This window comes from Pseudophryne corroboree, chromosome 6, assembly GCF_028390025.1.
Source record: "Pseudophryne corroboree isolate aPseCor3 chromosome 6, aPseCor3.hap2, whole genome shotgun sequence".
NCBI lineage: Eukaryota > Metazoa > Chordata > Amphibia > Anura > Myobatrachidae > Pseudophryne > Pseudophryne corroboree.
In genome coordinates this window covers 294,597,777-294,614,843 of record NC_086449.1, presented here as the reverse complement: position 1 = coordinate 294,614,843, position 17,067 = coordinate 294,597,777, and the positions used below count along the sequence as shown (strand labels likewise).

General features: G+C 46.6%; 1 protein-coding gene and 1 pseudogene across 1 annotated transcript in view; both read left to right on the top strand.

Annotated features, from left to right (window-relative positions):
• Positions 1-17,067, top strand: part of ZNF280D (zinc finger protein 280D) — a 629,515-nt gene that overhangs the window by 219,967 nt on the left and 392,481 nt on the right. The gene's annotated exons all lie outside the window — the stretch shown is intronic.
• On the top strand, positions 3,406-3,524 carry LOC134937538 (5S ribosomal RNA; annotated as a pseudogene).

Below are 17,067 nucleotides of genomic sequence, written 5' to 3'. Positions count from 1 at the left end.
ACAGAGAGGGGGGGATGGGGGTTGCAAATTCCACCCCTACATTTCCCTTCAGCACACTAAAAATTACCTGTAACCATATCTGAACCTATCTGGTAATAGAAATTCAGAGAATTAGTTTACACGTTTGCAAACACATGTTTAAGCTGCTGAGCCACTTTCAAGGCTTCTCTGATGTCAGCAGTCCTAACACTACATGATAGCAGTGCCCACATAGGGCCATGTAATTTGTGACAGTAGGCCTCATGATGAAGGCTATTACTAAAACACATCCAGACAGAGAGCCAACTCACCCAGGAGCCACCCCCAGGATCTCCCATTTGCACTACAAGGAACAGCATGCCTTCCAAATACTGCTCCCATTCAATGCCTCTCACACACAAGCAGACAAACAATGGTGGTTGCTCGGTCATTCCTGGAAATAATTATGTATCAGGTGCTGGAAAAAGGGGGAGGGGACACAGACAAACAGACGGAGGGAGGGGGGGGGGGGGGTTGCAAATCCCACCTTTACATTTCCCTTCAGCACACTAAAAATTACCTGTAATCATACCTGAATCTATCTGGTAATAGAAATTCAGAGAATTAGTTTACACATGTTTGCAAATGCATGTTTAAGCTGCTGAGCCACTTTCAAGGGTTCTCCGATGTCAGTAGTCCTAACACTACATGATAGCAGTACCCACATAGGGCCATGTAATTTGTCACAGTAGGCCTCATGATAAAGGCCACCATTGTTTGTCTGCTTGTGTGTGAGAGTCATTGAATGAGAGCAGTATTGGAAGGAGACTACCAAACAGTAGCTGACACGCCGCCACCACGGGTGCTCCAGCGCTAGGCCTTAGGGATCATAAGGCACTAGGAATAGTATGAGGCTGCGATCTCTAGGGTTGATCTCAGCAGTGGGGAGTTAGACGCTGTCCTGGTCGCCCCTCCCCCCAGTTCATGACCAGTTTCCGTGAGTCTCCCGCCATGAACTGTTGCCTCACTTCTGTCTCAGACACTACCATGAGGGGTCTCGGTCACAGCATAGGCCGCTGTGGCTGCGTTCACTAAGCGCTACCGCGAGGAGACCCGGTCGCAATACAGGCGTCTGTGGCTGGTGCGTCTGTATGTACAGTGCGTCTGTGTTCACTAAAAGTTTACGGAGCGGCGGTATACACTAGTAGCATCCGGATCCACTCAGCGTTCGCTAACGTATTGATCGATCTTGGAAGTGAGGTGAGTCTCCCTGTATCCCACTCTGAGTATGGGTTATACAGCACTAAATTTCTATCTACTTTTGTCAGTATGAATAGTTAAATTTAAGTGCCTATTGCATATGAGTCTGCGTACATTACTGTGGTTTTCTTCATATTGCGTCTGAGTACGTTAAGATCTATATAAAAACAGAATTCAATAATATGTACTCCTACATACTTTAAAATGTGTTCGTAGTTGATTATGTGGTCATATGACTAATATATAACTTGACTGACTGCTAGTGTGATTGCTGACTTTATGTATGTTTGTCAGTTGGTCTTCTGATCCTCAATGCGGGTGCATGGGTAAGGGTCAGATTGATATCACTTTAGAACGATAAAGTGGTTACAGTCACAAATTGAGTAGTACACTGTGTAAGTGCTGCTTATCATGTTTAAGAGCGGCAAAGGTGACGAGAGTACACTTACAGGAACACCAACACTCATATCATGTTGTCTTGCAAAAACTGTGTTATCCTCTCTGATCTGGTACAGGATGGTTTATGTGTAGAATGGTTTGCTGTTCAGCATAATACAAGGCAGATCCCTGATCTACGTCAAGTACAGATAGATCCCCCTTGGGCGATGTTTGCACAGACCTTGTCCAGTATAGCTGGAAGGTTAATTCCTACAGCAGGGGTGGGCAATTATTTCAGCTGGGGGGCCGCTTAACACTTCCAGCGAATATTCGAGGGCCACACACAAAATACTCATAAAGAGATCCCTTTTTACACATTACGGCAGACAGCGCCCCAGTTTTTACACATTACGGCAGACAGCGTCCCCTTTTTACACATTACGGCAGACAGCGCCCCCGTTTTTACACATTACGGCAGACAGCGTGCCTTTTTTACACATGGCAGACAGCGTGCCCTTTTTACACATTACGACAGACAGCGTCCCCTTTTTACACATTACAGCAGACAGCGCCCCCGTTTTTACACATTACGGCAGACAGCGCCCCCGTTTTTACACATTACGGCAGACAGCGTCCCCTTTTTACACATTACGGCAGACAGCGCCCCCGTTTTTATACGTTACGGCAGACGGCGCCCCCGTTTTTACACATTACGGCAGACAGTCCCTACCCCCCCTCCCCTAAACCCATATTGCAGTTTTTAACTCCCATCCCTAAACCTATATGGCAGCTTAAGCAGTGATCCAGGGGCTGGCTGGACAGGGGGTTTACCTGTTTGTCACAGTGGCAGACGATCCCCCGCTGTCCGATTATCTGCGCTGCTGCCGGCCGGAGTCACTGCTGATGTGGCCTCTCCTGCTCCCGCTCGCTGCTTCCTCTCCTCACTGGTTGCCGCTTCTCGGCCACCGCTCCTGCTCACTGCAGTGCCCGCCCCCCGTGCCGCCCAGCGCATGATAACAGAGGAAATCCCGGTCAGCTGACCCTGTGACGTGACCGGGATTTCCTCAGCAGCGCCGCGTCTGAGAGCAGTGCAATGACAAGCGGCATGTCGGGCCGCTTGTCATTGCACTCTGGTGGGGCACAGCGGGCCAGGCAGGATCGGGCCGCATCCGGCCCGCGGGCCGCCTGTTGCCCACCCCTATCCTACAGCGTCAATACCAGGAATGGGGTTCACTATTAACCCTTACATGCAGCTCTCTATCTACGGTATCCCCAACAGCTTCTCCAATAAAAAAAGCTGATAAACCGAGTGTAAATAAATCATCAACTGCACAGGCTACACATGATTCATCAGACAATGAAAACTCTACATACCCTTTACCTGTTCTTTGTATTTCGAAGTAGAGTATCAGCTCAGTGAATATAGCTGAATTAATGAGAGCAGTAAAGGCCTTTCTGTCCTCAGAGGATCAGCAGAGCCTATGTTAAAAATAAGGTACCTATGTTTAAACGTCACAAAAAATAGGGCCTCCTCATGGAGGACCCCAGTAGCTGATGGAAATCATGGAAAAGGTTTGGGCTATACCCAATAAGGAATATAGGTTCCCAGTAAATGGGATTCCAAATATCCTTTTCCAGCTAGGGACTGTTTAAAAATAGGAAGTGCCTCCTAAAGTTGATATGCATAGCATTGATAGTGCGAAAATCTATATGGCCTTTGCCATCAACGTCGGAAGAGGGATGGTTTTCTGAAAACCATATTGTCTCTGTCTGGGGCAGTTATAAGGCCAGCCATGACTTTACCTTGCAATCTACGGCCACACTACACTGGATAGGCACAATCTCACTAGATCTTGGAAGCTAAGCAGTGTTGGGCCTGGTTAGTTCTTGGATGGGAAACCACCTTGGAATACCAGGTGCTGTGTAGGTACACTGGGCTGAGGTACTGGAAGATAGGTTTTCAGCGCCTGCAAGGGAGCAAGAATCCCATATAGCTCGTATGGACACTAATGTTCTAGGGCATCAGCATTCACAATAGCTGCTCCCAGAGCAGTTTTGCTTACATACATGGAAAGCTGATTCAGAATCAAAGAAGGTTCTGGAAACTTTGCCTCTGGCTGAAAGTTTCTGTTTAGGAAGGAGTTAACAGATATTCTGGAGTCAGAAACATGCTCCAAGAATATCACATTTCCTTCCACATATAACCCCAAACCTAGGGGTCCGGTTTTGGCCTTGTCGGTCATAAAGAAACGTAGCAGTCCCAATACAGTAAGTTTGGTAAGGCTAAGAAGCAAAGGCAACCAGAGGGCCAGCTTCCAAACCAGAGGATAAGCCATCAGCATGATGGTGCGGGCCTCCTTCTGCGGGATCCCAAAAGGATAGTGGGCCGACTTCTTCAGTTTGAACAGATCTGGTAGCAGTCTACAAACAGATGCCTGGGTGCAAGAATCTCTAGGTTATGTTTTCCCTACTAGAAGCATCCTCCTCGAAGGTTCTTCTGTTCCAGTCTGTCTCGGGTAGAGGCGAAGGACAGGGGTATGCAAGAAGCAGTTCAGAAATTGCTTTTGTCAGGAATAGTCATTCCAGTAACCCCTGCACAATAGGGACAGGGGTTTTTACTCCAACCGGGTTTGGGTTCAGAAGGATCCTTTCACCCCATTCTCAAAATCCTAAACAGATAAGTTTGGGTACCACGGTTCACATGGAGACATTGCGCTCCATAGTTTTTGCATGGAGCCAGGAGATTACATGGTATCCCTGGATTGTCAGGATGCTTACCTACAGGTTCCTATAGCACTGTTCCATCAGTGTTATCTCAAGGTTCACCATTCTCCAGCAACATTTTCAGTTCCAGCCCTTACCCTTTGGTTTAGCCACAGCCCCCAGAGTATGTACCAAAATTATGTTTATGGCAGCTTATCTCCGCAAGAAGGGGATAAGAAAATTTCCATACCTCGACCACCTTTTTTATCCTGGCACAATCACAGGAAAAGCTTCTGTGCCATCTCCAACAGAACAGACTTGTCGGCAGAGGCACGGGTGGTTCATAAATTGGGCAAAGTTATCTCTGGTTCCGTCACAACGGATGACTCACTGTGGGGCTGTACTGAATTCAAGTCTGCAGAAAATTGATTACCTCGGAATAAGATATCCAAGGTACAGTCAAGTACTCAGGAGTTGTTGCACAGTAAAAAAATATCAGTCCACATAGCTATGCGACTGATGGGTTTGATGGTGTCAACAATCAACATGGTAAAGTATGAACAATTCCACTCAAGACCTCGGCAGCGTCTGATTCTGGCCAGATGGAATGGAATACATCAGACAATAAAGAAACAGACTATGGTACTTTCACACAAGGTTAGAAAGTCATCAGCCTGGTGGCTACAGACAGCCCATCTAGACAAAGGGAGAACCTTTTGGATATCAGATGGGGGATCCTGACAACAGATGCCAGTCTTCAGGGCTGGGGAGCAGTGTCCTGAAGATTATGGTTCCAGGGACAATGGACCACAGAAAAAAGTTGCCTGCCAATAAATCTGTTAGAACTTTGGGCCATATACATGGCAATGATTCAGGAAAAGGACACTCTTCAAGGAAGACCAATCCAGATCCACTCGTACAATTTAATGGCAGGGGCGTACCTCAACCACCAAGGAGGAACGCACAGCCAAACAACAATGAAGGAGGTAAGTCGCATACTAAAGTGAGCAGAACTCCATCTTCCAGCATTGTCCGCAGTATTTGCTCCTGTAGTCCTAAACTGGTAAGCGGACTTTCTCAGTCAACACGCCATTCAGACTCTGGTAGACAAGTGGGGTTTGCCAGAGATAGATCTCATGGCGTCCCATCTGAACAACAAAGTGCCCGCATATGGGGCAAGAACAAAGGATCCCGGAGCGATCTTTGTGGATGCCTTGTCAGTGAAATCAGGATTTTCATCTGGCGTATCTATTTCCTCCGATCATCCTGCTACCAGGGTGGTGAGGAAGATAACAGAAGCAAAGGGTGCCGTGATTCTAGCGGCTTGGCCCAGAAGGCGTTGGTACACAGATCTGCAGAGAATGTCGATGGTTGCTCCACTTCTGCTCACTCAATGTCCAGATCTACTAATGCAGGGTCCTTGTTATCACAGGCATCTGGATCGACTATCGTTGACGGCGTGGCTCTTGAAACCTCTATCCTGAAGTCAAGAGGATTCTCGCTACAGGTAATTCAAACAATGCTCAGAGCGAGGAAACCCTCCTCCGGTCGCATTTATCACCGAATATGGTAGGCCTATATTCATGGTGGAGTGAAAGAAATATGGACCCAAAATCTTTCCAAGTTTCCAGGGTCTTAGATTTCCTTCAGGCGGGAATGGATAAGTGTTTGAAGGTGGCTTCCTTGAGAGTACAAGTATCAGCATTGACTATAGGGTTCTAAAAGAAAATTGGCAATTTACAGGATGTACGTACTTTTTTCAGGGAATGCTGCAAATTCAACCTCCTTTTGTTCCTCCTACAGTGCCTTGGGACTTAAGTCTATTCCTCAAAGCCCTTCAAGTTGCTCCATTTGAACCACTTAATAAAGTGGATCTTAAATGGTTGACAGCTAAAGTTCTCTTTCTACTGCCTATGGCATCAGCTAGAAGAGTGTCAGATTTAGGAGCGCTGTCATGTTCTCTTTTTCTGATTTTTCTTTTTTTTATCCAGATAAAGCAGTTCTCAGAACTGGTCTGGGTATCTTCCTAAGGTGGTGTCTAAATTCCACCTTAATGAAGAAATTGTAGTCCCGGTTTTTTCAGGTATCTGGACTTTCTGCGGGAGATGCGTCGCGGGACGTAGTCCGAGCATTAAGGATCTACGTGGATCGCACCAGTGCCATCAGAAAGACAGATTCTCTCTTCATTTTCTACGAAATCCACAAGAGAGGATGGCCTGCTAATAAATGGACGCTGGCTAGAGGGTTTCGAATTACTATTTCGGAAGCATATTCTCAAGCGGTTCTCCCTGTTCCAGCCAATGGGGGGTAATTCTGAGTTGACGCAGCAGGAACTTTGTTAGCAGTTGGGCAAAACCATGTGCACTGCAGGGGAGGCAGATATAACATGTGCAGAGAGAGTTAGATTTGGGTGTGGTGTGTTCAATCTGCAATCTAAATTGCAGTGTAAAAATAAAGCAGCCTGTATTTACCCTGCACAGAAACAAAATAACCCACCCAAATCTAACTCTCTCTGCACATGTTATATCTGCCTCCCCTGCAGTGCACATGGTTTTGCCCAACTGCTAACAAAGTTCCTGCTGCGATCAACTCAGAATTACCCCCAATGTCTCTGTTCACTGTACTCGTAAGGTAGGTCCTTCATAGGCAGCACAACATGGTGCTTCAGCAGAACAGACATGTAAGGCAGCCACAGTCTTCCATTAATACCCCTTTTACACTCGCAGTGAAAGGTCATTCCCGGGAATGTGTCCTGGTATATTTGCCGGGACACATTCCCGGGAATGACCCTTTCACATTAGCGGGACGACCCGGCATATTACCGGGTCGGTGACGTCACCGCTGACTCTAGCGGAGGCAGTGCTTGGAGATAATCTTCTCCAAGCACCGCCTCCTCCTATGCAAAGAACGGGTGCCCGGTCGCCTTGACCCGGTATACCCGTTCACACTGCACAGCTTCCCGGGACGGTCCCGGATTCAACCCAGGTCGAGACCTGGGTTGAAATCCGGGGATGCTCATACCGGGAAATTGTCCCTGTACCCATTCACACTCACAAAAATCCCGGGATGATGCGCGTTCACGTGCAATATCCCGGGATTTTTCTGCGAGTGTAAAAGGGGTATAACACATTCATTAGGCATTATGCTTGGATACTTTTGCCTTTCATGACGCTGAATTCGGGCGTAAGGTTCTCCTGTCCAATCAGCAGCGTCCCCACCACTAAAATTGCTTTGGGAAATCCCATTGTTATCCTGTGGATAACCTGTGGACCCTGCCGGAGAAATATACGTTATGGTAAGAAGTTATCGTTGATAACGGTATTTCTCCTAAGTCCACAGGGATCCCACCCTGACGCACCTGATTTGAGGATCTTGCTACTCACTAACCTCTTCCTTCTTGTGCGGAAGGGTGTGCATGTGTGTTGTTCTTGCCTGATTTAGGGCTCTACATGATGCTCCTGCGTAGATGCTTTGGAATCCAACTGATTTGCCTGAGCCAGTGGGCGGGGATATATGGACGGGCCCGTTGCATCCTGGGAGGCCTGAAAGCTTGTGATCATTTGGTGCCAATCCGCTGTCGCTCCATCATATCCTATTGTTATCCTGTGGAACCTGTGGACTTAGGAGAAATACCGTTATCAACGGTAAGTTCTTACCATAACGTATATTTCTCTTACGTCCTAGAGGAAGCTGGGGTCCACATTAGTACCATGGGGTATAGACTGGTCCACCAGGAGCCATTGGCACTTTAAGAGTTTGAGAGTGTGGGCTGGCTCCTCTCTCTATGCCCCTCCTACCAGACTCAGTTTAGAAAATGTGCCCGGAGGAGCCGGTCACAGCTAAGGGAGCTCTCGAGCTTTTCTAGTAAAATGTTATTTTAGAGTTTTTTTATTTTACAGGGAGGCTGCTGGCAACAGCCTCCCTGCAGCGTGGGACTAAGGGGGGGGGGGAGTAGTGTCTGCCCTGCGGGGTCTGAGCCACTTACTCCGCTGACACTGAGCTTCTGAGGAGATAGATCGTTCCCCGCCACAGGGGATCACTCACCCCAGCAGCATGCCGCCAACCCCTTACAGAGCTGAAGATTGTGGCGAGTAAGACACCGACCCCCTTAGCAAGCGGGGGGTCGGTGTGAAGATGGCGGCAGCAGGGTAGGAGCTTCGGGATGGCTCAGCAATACATAGTGCGGCGCGGTGAGTAGCGCCCTGGGCCAGCGCTTACACCCTACACTGGTCACAAAGCCTGTCAGGGTCCCAGGATCTCAGCCAGCATCAATCCTCAGGCCATTATAATCAGATGAAGAGCGGGAAGACCGTGCCATTTTGGGGGCGGAGCTTCTTCTCAGAGCGGACCCAGCAGTGTTCAGCGCCATTTTCCTGCCTGCACAGCGCTGATCATGAGAAAGAAGGGTCCCTCCACATCAACCCCAGATATCTCTCACGGTACCAGGGGGTTGTAGAAGGGGGGAAGGCTGCAATACGACTGTGTATCCTATTAAGGTGCACAGTCAGCGTTGACAAGGGGTCTCCCTTTGGTTAAAAGCGCTGTGGGTGGGTTGGCTCCAATCTCTGTCTCTCTCTTGCCATTCTTGGGGGGGGGGGGGGGGGGGGGACTCTGTCTGCCCTCCCCTGTGTGTGTGTGTGTGTGTGTGTGTGTGTGTGTGTGTGTGTGTGGTGTTTTGTGGTCTCCTTTAGCTATGTCCAGGGACACTGTGTCATATGCTGCGGAGGATATGTCCTCCCAGGATGATCCCATTCCATGTAATCAGGATAGCACTGGTTTAGCACAGATTCCAGCAAGGGAACCTGAGTGGTTTTCCTCTATCAAATCTTGGATTTCTCAGATTTCAGATAGGGTTGCAAGTAATGAATCTGCAACCCAGGTATTACACAACTCTGTCAGTATGGCCCGATTCTGGTACCTCAGGACGTTACGCTATATACCCCCACAAACGAGCGCTTGTTCATGTCATGCAAGATGACACGGATAACGATTCTGATACCACAGACGGTAATGGGAATGTGTTGCGGGGGTCTGCCTCTCTTGCAAAGGGGGTGCAATTGATGATAGAGGCTATCAGGGATGTGTTGAATATTAATGATACCACACCTGAGCAGGTTGTGGAGGCTTTTTTCACTGAAAATAAGAAAGCCTCGCTAACCTTCCCTGCGTCAAAGGAATTGAATGCTATATTTGAGAAAGCATGGGAAAACCCTGAGAAAAAATTCCACATCCCTAAAAGGGTCCGGGTGGCGTTTCCTTTCCCTGAGAAGGATGGGAGAAAATGGGAAAGCCAACCAATTGTTGACGCATCTGTGTCCAGACTCACAAAAAAGGTGGTTATGCCTGTTCCGGGATCTACCGCCTTAAAGGAGCTGGCTGATCGAAAGATTGATAAAACACTTGAATCAATGTACACAGCTTCGGGGTCCATATTACGTCCCACTATTGCTAGTGCATGGATTGCAAAAGCTATAGTGAAATGGTCATGCACCTTACTTGAGGATTCGGATACAATGGATAAGTGTGATGTTGAATTTTTTTGCGTAACATTCACGATTCAGCAGGTTTTATGGTAGAATCCATGAAAGACCTGGGTTCCATGGCTGCGGGGATCTCTTCCATGTCTGTTTTAGCTCGTCGGGGACTGGCTGCGCCAGTGGTCGGCCGACGCGGAATCCAGGAAAAGTGTGGAGTCCCTACCCTACACAAGTCAGGCTCTCTTTGGGGAAGCTTTGGATGCGTGGATATCCACGGCTACTGTGGGTAAGTCTCCGTTTCTTCCCTCAGCTGCACCTGCTCCGAAGAAATCCTTCTCTTCATCAGCATTGCAGTCCATTCAGCCTAACAAGCCTAGAAAGGCCAAACCGTCCAATACCTTCTTTAGGGAAGGTCAAGCTAAATCCAAGAAACCTGCTGCGGCAGGTTCCCAGGAAACTAAGCCTGCTTCCAGTACGCCGAAGTCCCCCGCATGATGGTGGACTACGCGGCCTGGAGGTGGGGCCCGTGGGAGCGAGGCTCAGACAGTTCAGTCACGTCTGGGTATCGTTTGGCCTGGATCCCTGGGCGATAGATATTGTGTCCCAGGGATACAGGTTGGAATTTCAAAATCTCCCTCCTCACCGATTTTTTCAAATCAGGCTTGCCAGCTCGGCTGGCGGACAGGACTGTCCTACAAGCAGCGGTTCAGAAGTTGGTGGAGGAACAGGTCATTGTGCCAGTGCCGCCTCATTCGCAAGCCACGGGTTACTATTCCAACCTTTTCGTGGTACCGAAACTGGATGGTTCGGTCAGGCCCATTCTGAACCTAAAATCACTGAACCCTTTTCTGAAGGAGTTCAAGTTCAAAATGGAGTCTTTCAGGGCGGTGATATCAGGTCTGGAAGAGGCGGAATTCCTAGTATCCCTGGATATCAAGGATGCGTACCTCCACATTCCGATTTGGCTACCGCATCAGGCTTATCTCCGTTTTGCATTACTGGACTGTCATTTCCAGTTCCAGGCCCGCCATTCAGCCTCTCTACAGCACCAAGGGTGTTCACCAAGGTGATGGCGGAAATTATGGTTCTACTCCGAAAACAGGGGGTGAACATCATTCCGTATTTAGACGATCTACTGATCGTCCAAGGAGGAGCTGTTGCAGTCCATTGTACTCACAACCCGCCTACTCGGTTGGATTCTGAACCTTCCAAAATCTAATTTGGAACCAACCCGGTGGTTGTCTTTTCTGGGGATGATCCTCGACACGGAAGTTTTTCTGCGCAGAGGAGGATTCTTGTCACCTCTGACATCGCGATGTCAGAGGTGACAAGAATTCTCCTCTGGGCAGAAAAACATGCGTTGGCGCTCTCTGCAATCTTCATTCCGGGAGTGGACAACTGGGAAGCAGACTTCCTCAGCAGACACTATCTCCATCCGGGGGAGGGGGTCTTCATCCAGAGGTGTTCAAGGAAATAACAGACCTTTCGGGGTTACCCCAAATAGACATGATGGCATCTCGTCTCAACAAGAAGCTTCGGCATTATTGTTCCAGGTCGAGGGACCCACAAGCAGTGGCAGTGGACGCCCTGGTATCTCCGTGGGTGTTCCAGTCGGTGTACGTGTTTCCACCACTCCCACTCATTCCAAGAGTTCTAAAGCTCGAAAGGAGAACAGGGGTTCAAGCGATCCTCATTGCTCCAGACTGGCCAAGGCGGGCTTGGTATGCGGACCTTCTGAATCTCTTGCAGGAAGAGCCGAGGCCTCTTTGTCTTCGGGAGGACCTGCTGCAACAGGGGCCGTTCGCCTATAAAGACTTACCGCGGCTACGTTTGACGGCATGGAGGTTGAACGCCTGATACTAGCTCGAAAGGGCATTCCAAAGAAGGTCATTCCTACCCTGATACAGGCTAGGAAAGGGTAACATCTAAACATTACCATCGTATTTGGAAGAAATATGTCTCTTGGTGCGAGTCCAAGAAGTTTCCTGCGGTGGAGTTTCAACTGGGATGTTTTCTCCTCTTCCTGCAAGCAGGTGTGGATATGGGCCTGAGGTTGGGATCTGTGAAGGTCCAGATATCGGCCCTTTCCATTTTCTTCCAGAAACAATTGGCTGCCCTCCCTGAGGTTCAGACCTTTTTGAAGGGAGTTCTGCACATCCAACCTCCCTTTGTACTGCCTACGGTGCCTTGGGACCTTAACGTGGTGTTGCAGTTTCTCCAGTCGGACTGGTTTGAGCCTCTACAGGAGGTTGAATTTCTTACATGAAAGGCTGTCACGTTGTTGGCCTTAGCTTCTGCTAGACGTGTGTCAGAATTGGGGGCTTTGTCCTGTAAAAGCCCTTACTTGATATTCCACGAAGATAGAGCTGAGCTCCGGTCACGTCAGCAGTTTCTTCCAAAGGTTGTGTCGGCAATTCATATCAACCAACCTATTGTGGTGCCAGTGGCTACTGACTCCTCAATTTCGTCAAAGTCCTTGGATGTGGTGAGGGCTTTGAGAAACTATGTGAAGAGGACAGCTCGTCACAGGACATCGGACTCTTTGTTTGCCCTGTATGATCCCAAGAAAATTGGGTGTCCTGCTTCAAAGCAGACAATATCTCGCTGGATTAGGTTCACTATCCAGCATGCTTATTCTACTGCAGGCTTGCCGTGTCCAAAATCTGTTAAGGCCCACTCTACTCGTAAGGTGGGTTCTTCGTGGGCGGCTGCCCGGGGTGTCTCGGCATTACAACTTTGTCGATTGGCAACTTAGTCTGGGTCGAACACATTCGCTAAGTTTTACAAGTTCAATACTTTGGCCTCTGATGATCTGAAGTTCAGTCAATCAGTTCTGCAGGAGCCTCCGCGCTCTCCCTCCCATTCTGGGAGCTTTGGTACATCCCCATGGTACTAATGTGGACCCCAGCATCCTCTAGGACGTAAGAGAAAATAGGATTTTGGTTACCTACCTATAAATCCTTTTCTCGTAGTCTGTAGAGGATGCTGGGCACCCGCCCAGCGCTTCATTTTCCTGCAACAGTTATCTGGTTCATTACAACTTCGTTTTAGTTGAGTACTGCATTGTTACTTGGTAAATAATGTTTCAGCAGTTGCTGAGTTTTTCAAGCTAGTTAGCTTGATGTGCCTTGTATGTGTGAGCTGGTATGAATCTTGCCACTATCTGTGTTAAACCTTCTCTCAAAGATGTCCGTCTCCTCGGGCACAGTTTCTAGACTCAGTCTAGTAGGAGAAGCATAGAGGGAGGGGCCAGCCCACACTCTCAAACTCTTAAAGTGCCAATGGTTCCTGGTGGACCAGTCTATACCCCATGGTACTAATGTGGACCCCAGCATCCTCTACGGACTACGAGAAAAGTATTTACCGGTAGGTAACCAAAATCCTATTTTTTTTGGCTAATCTTTTTCTGTTATCAGCATTTAATTACATTAAATAGAATATCCTTTGCTTACTTTTTTCTTTTCATGTGTACTGTTCTAATTTTTGGGATGTGCTCGCCTTTTCTCTTCTACAGTGTTTTTCTTTATGTATGTTGCCCGTGCATCCCTGCTTGCCTTTTACCTTTTCTTCCATATACATTGTTGATTAAGGTTAATGTTGGGTGATTTTTAGGAGTGTCTGTGCCTTGGAAGCACATGCATCTGCTTGCTTTTACTGGATCATGTTGACAGATATGTCTTTGTAACACACAAATGCTTAATTTTTGAGCAAAGCAAAAAAAAACATTTTCATTTCAATACTTTTCGAATTAAAAAAAATGGTATAATTATAATAACGCATATTAAAGAAACAGCCCTCCCATTCAATTACAATAAAAATAATTATTATTAGTGTCATCTAATGCTTCACATAGGAACATAAATACAGGATGTATATGCACTTTGACATACAAATATAAAGTTTATTAAGACATATAATAAAGAATTATAATCTAAGTTGAAGAAGGCAAATTAAACAATTTTTGAGTTATCGTAGGTGTTCAAACTGATGGCTGTTCTGTTCGGCACTGCTGATATCGCGGATGGATGGAATTGCAAACATCACAAATCCTTTCAGTTGGCAATTGAGTGCATTCTTTTTCAGTTGCTGCTCTCAACTCATTGATTGTTCCAGGTTTTATGCTATAAACCAGAGGTTCTCAAACTCTGTCCTCGGGAGCCCACACAGTGCATGTTTTGCAGGTAACCCAGCAGGTGCACAGGTGTATTAATTACTCACTGACACATTTTAAAAGGTCCACAGGTGGAGCTAATTATTTCACTTGCGATTCTGTGAGGAGACCTGCAAAACATGCACTGTGTGGGCCCCCGAGGACCGAGTTTGAGAACCTCTGCTATAATCCTTATCTTTGATTTATCAGCATAAAAAATGTCCAGAGGTGTGAGTTATATAATATACTAAGTGTGTGTCTTTTTTTTTTTTTCCTCTGGGACACCATATACATATTACTACATTTTTTTTCTCTAAAGTCACAGAAAAACACTAGTTAATCCTTAAGAATAATGCACTAGAATAAAAAAATAAGTTAGAACAATAAATGTCAAATTAATGAAACATAAGCAGATTCCCACCCAAATTGTACTTAGACTGTATAAAAAGGAGCTCTTGCTGAGATTTGTGTACACACATTTGTTTTATATAAAATATGTATATTTGTAATGGGCATACCCACAATATTATTTTATAATAAAAAAAATTATAGTAGAGTTGGATACATTTGCGCTATGAATATATATAGGAAAAGACTATTATCGGTAAACTTTTTATGGGGTGAAGGTGGCTGAAGAGGTGTACAGAGATAAGAACAATTCAGTAACTATAGCATAAACCAGACGTTCTCAAATATGATCCTCAAGGCATCCCAATGGTCCAGGGTTTAAGTATATCCATGGTTGGCCACAGGTGACGTAAGTAGCACCTCACTGAATTTGATTTAACCATCTGTTATGGTAATATTATGGTAATGGTTATGCCTAAAACCTGTACCGTTGAGGTGCCTTGAGGACCGCATTTGATTCATGATTATCCTATGTGTTTATTATGACAAAATTACAGATGGTGGAGAGGTAAAGAGTACAGGGAAGGATAGTGAGGCATTGAGGCTTGTGGAAACGAGTAATGATTAGTTAGCCTGTACCCATTAATACCCCTTTCACACAGCCATGAACACGCATCAACCCGGGAAATTTCTTGGTGTGAAAGGGTACAGGGACAAAAACCCGGGTTTTCTGTCCCCGCATTTCAACCCTGCAATCGACCAGGGTTGGTCCCGGGATGATCCCTGGACCCTGGACAGTGTGAATGGTGCAGGGACATGTCCCACCTTCCCAGGTTGCCTATACTGATGCTGATTGGCTATTCAGGGCATTTCCTGGTCTTGTGTCTTTTCTGAGACGCCCATTTTCAGAAAATGCAGGGCCATCCCGGGTTCAGTATGAAAGGTGCAGACCCAGGATGTCCCGGCAAAAAATGCTGTTGTGAAAGGTGCCAACCCGGGAATGTCCCTGCATGAGCCTGTGTCAGAATTCCCGGGTTTTGCCGCTGCATTTCTGGTGTGAAAGGGGTATAAGTGGCTAGACAGACAGGGTCAATGTCACCGGTGAGAAAAATGTTGACAGGGCAACGTGTGCATCCTAGTGATAATACTTGGTCGAGAGCAGTGTCTGTGAGGGCTTAATAGAGAGGGGAATAAATAGGATAGTTTGTAGTCCGTGGTACTGAGTAGAGAGGGTTATAAGGGCTGATAAGCTTGTAAGAATTAGTGAGTCTTGAGTGCTGGCTTGAAGGATTTGTGTCTGGCAGAAAGTCTGATAGACACAGTAAATACGTTCCAGAGTAGAGGAGCAACACAGAAGAATTCTTGGATGTTTGATTAAGAGGAGATGTGTGAGAAGTCAGTGAAGCAGAAAGGGCAGGAGGAAGTCTAGACAGGAATGAGGTCAGAGATACAGGAGGGGAGTGATTCAGGTTTTTAAGTCATGGTGAGGACTTGAAACAGGTTTTTGTGGTGGAAGCTGAACAGTATTCGGTTGATAGATAGACAGTGTCTAGTTCAGGCATTCCCAACCGCGGTCCTCAAGGCACACCAACTGCAGATTTTAGTGATATCCAGGCTTCAGCACAGATGGTTAAATCAAAATAACTGAGGTACTAATGAAGTCACCTGTGTTCAAGCCTGGATATCACTAAAACCAGGACTGTTAGTGTGCCTTGAGGACATAGGTTGGGAAACACTGGTCTAGTTAGACAGTCAATAGATAGACACTATATGTTAGACAGACATTAGGTCGACAGGCTCAAAAGGTCGACATGAAAAAGGTAGATGGTCCAAAAGGTTGACAGGGTAAAAAGGTCGACATGAAAAAGATAGACACTTCTTTAAAAAAAAAAATTACATGTTTTTGGACTATTTCAAATTTCATACCTTCTCTACCCATGTCGGCATAGAGTTGGCTATAAACCTTGTGCTGAGGGTATGCCTTTCTATAATTGGGTGTCCCAGATGACCAAACTATCCACACAAACCACAAAAACGCAAAAAACATGGTGTCTACCTTTTTTGTGTCTACCATTTTCATGTCGACATTTTGACCCGGTTGACCTTTTGTACTGTCTACCTTTTTCATGTCGTCCTTTTGACCCTGTCGACCTAATGTCTGTCTAACATGGTGTCTATCAACCCACATCCGGCTGAACAGAGAGGTGATAGAGTCAAATAAGATGGGTGGAAGGTGGTTCTCAACTCTAGTCCTCAAATACCCCCAACAGGCCATGTTTCAAGGATTTCTATATGAGGAAACAGGTAGAAAAATTACGGACCCAGCAAAACAGATGAACTCTGATCTGTGCATAATAAATACAGAAAATGTGACCTGTTGGAAGTGCATGCATGAGGTCTGAAGTTGAAAACTGCTTGACTAATTCTAGAAATATTGTGAAGGTGGAAGCAGCAACATTGGGGGTAAATTCAGACCTGAACGCTGCTGTGTGTTTTCGCACAGCGGGCGATCAGCTCCAAACTGCACATGCGTATGCACTGCAAATTCTGTTTTTTAAATATTCGATTTTTATTAAAGATTTTATAACATATTGGGGGGGGGGGGGGGGGGGGGGATACAGAAAAAAAAATAAGAAGGTAATTGGGGGGGGGGGGGGAGGGTACGAATACAATTCTGATACAGGCAATGTCACTTGGTTTTGTTTCCACACAGATCCACAATAAAATCAGACATATGTATATACATTCCGGTACATTATATTAAATCATTATATAGGCTTAGGGCAGGCATGT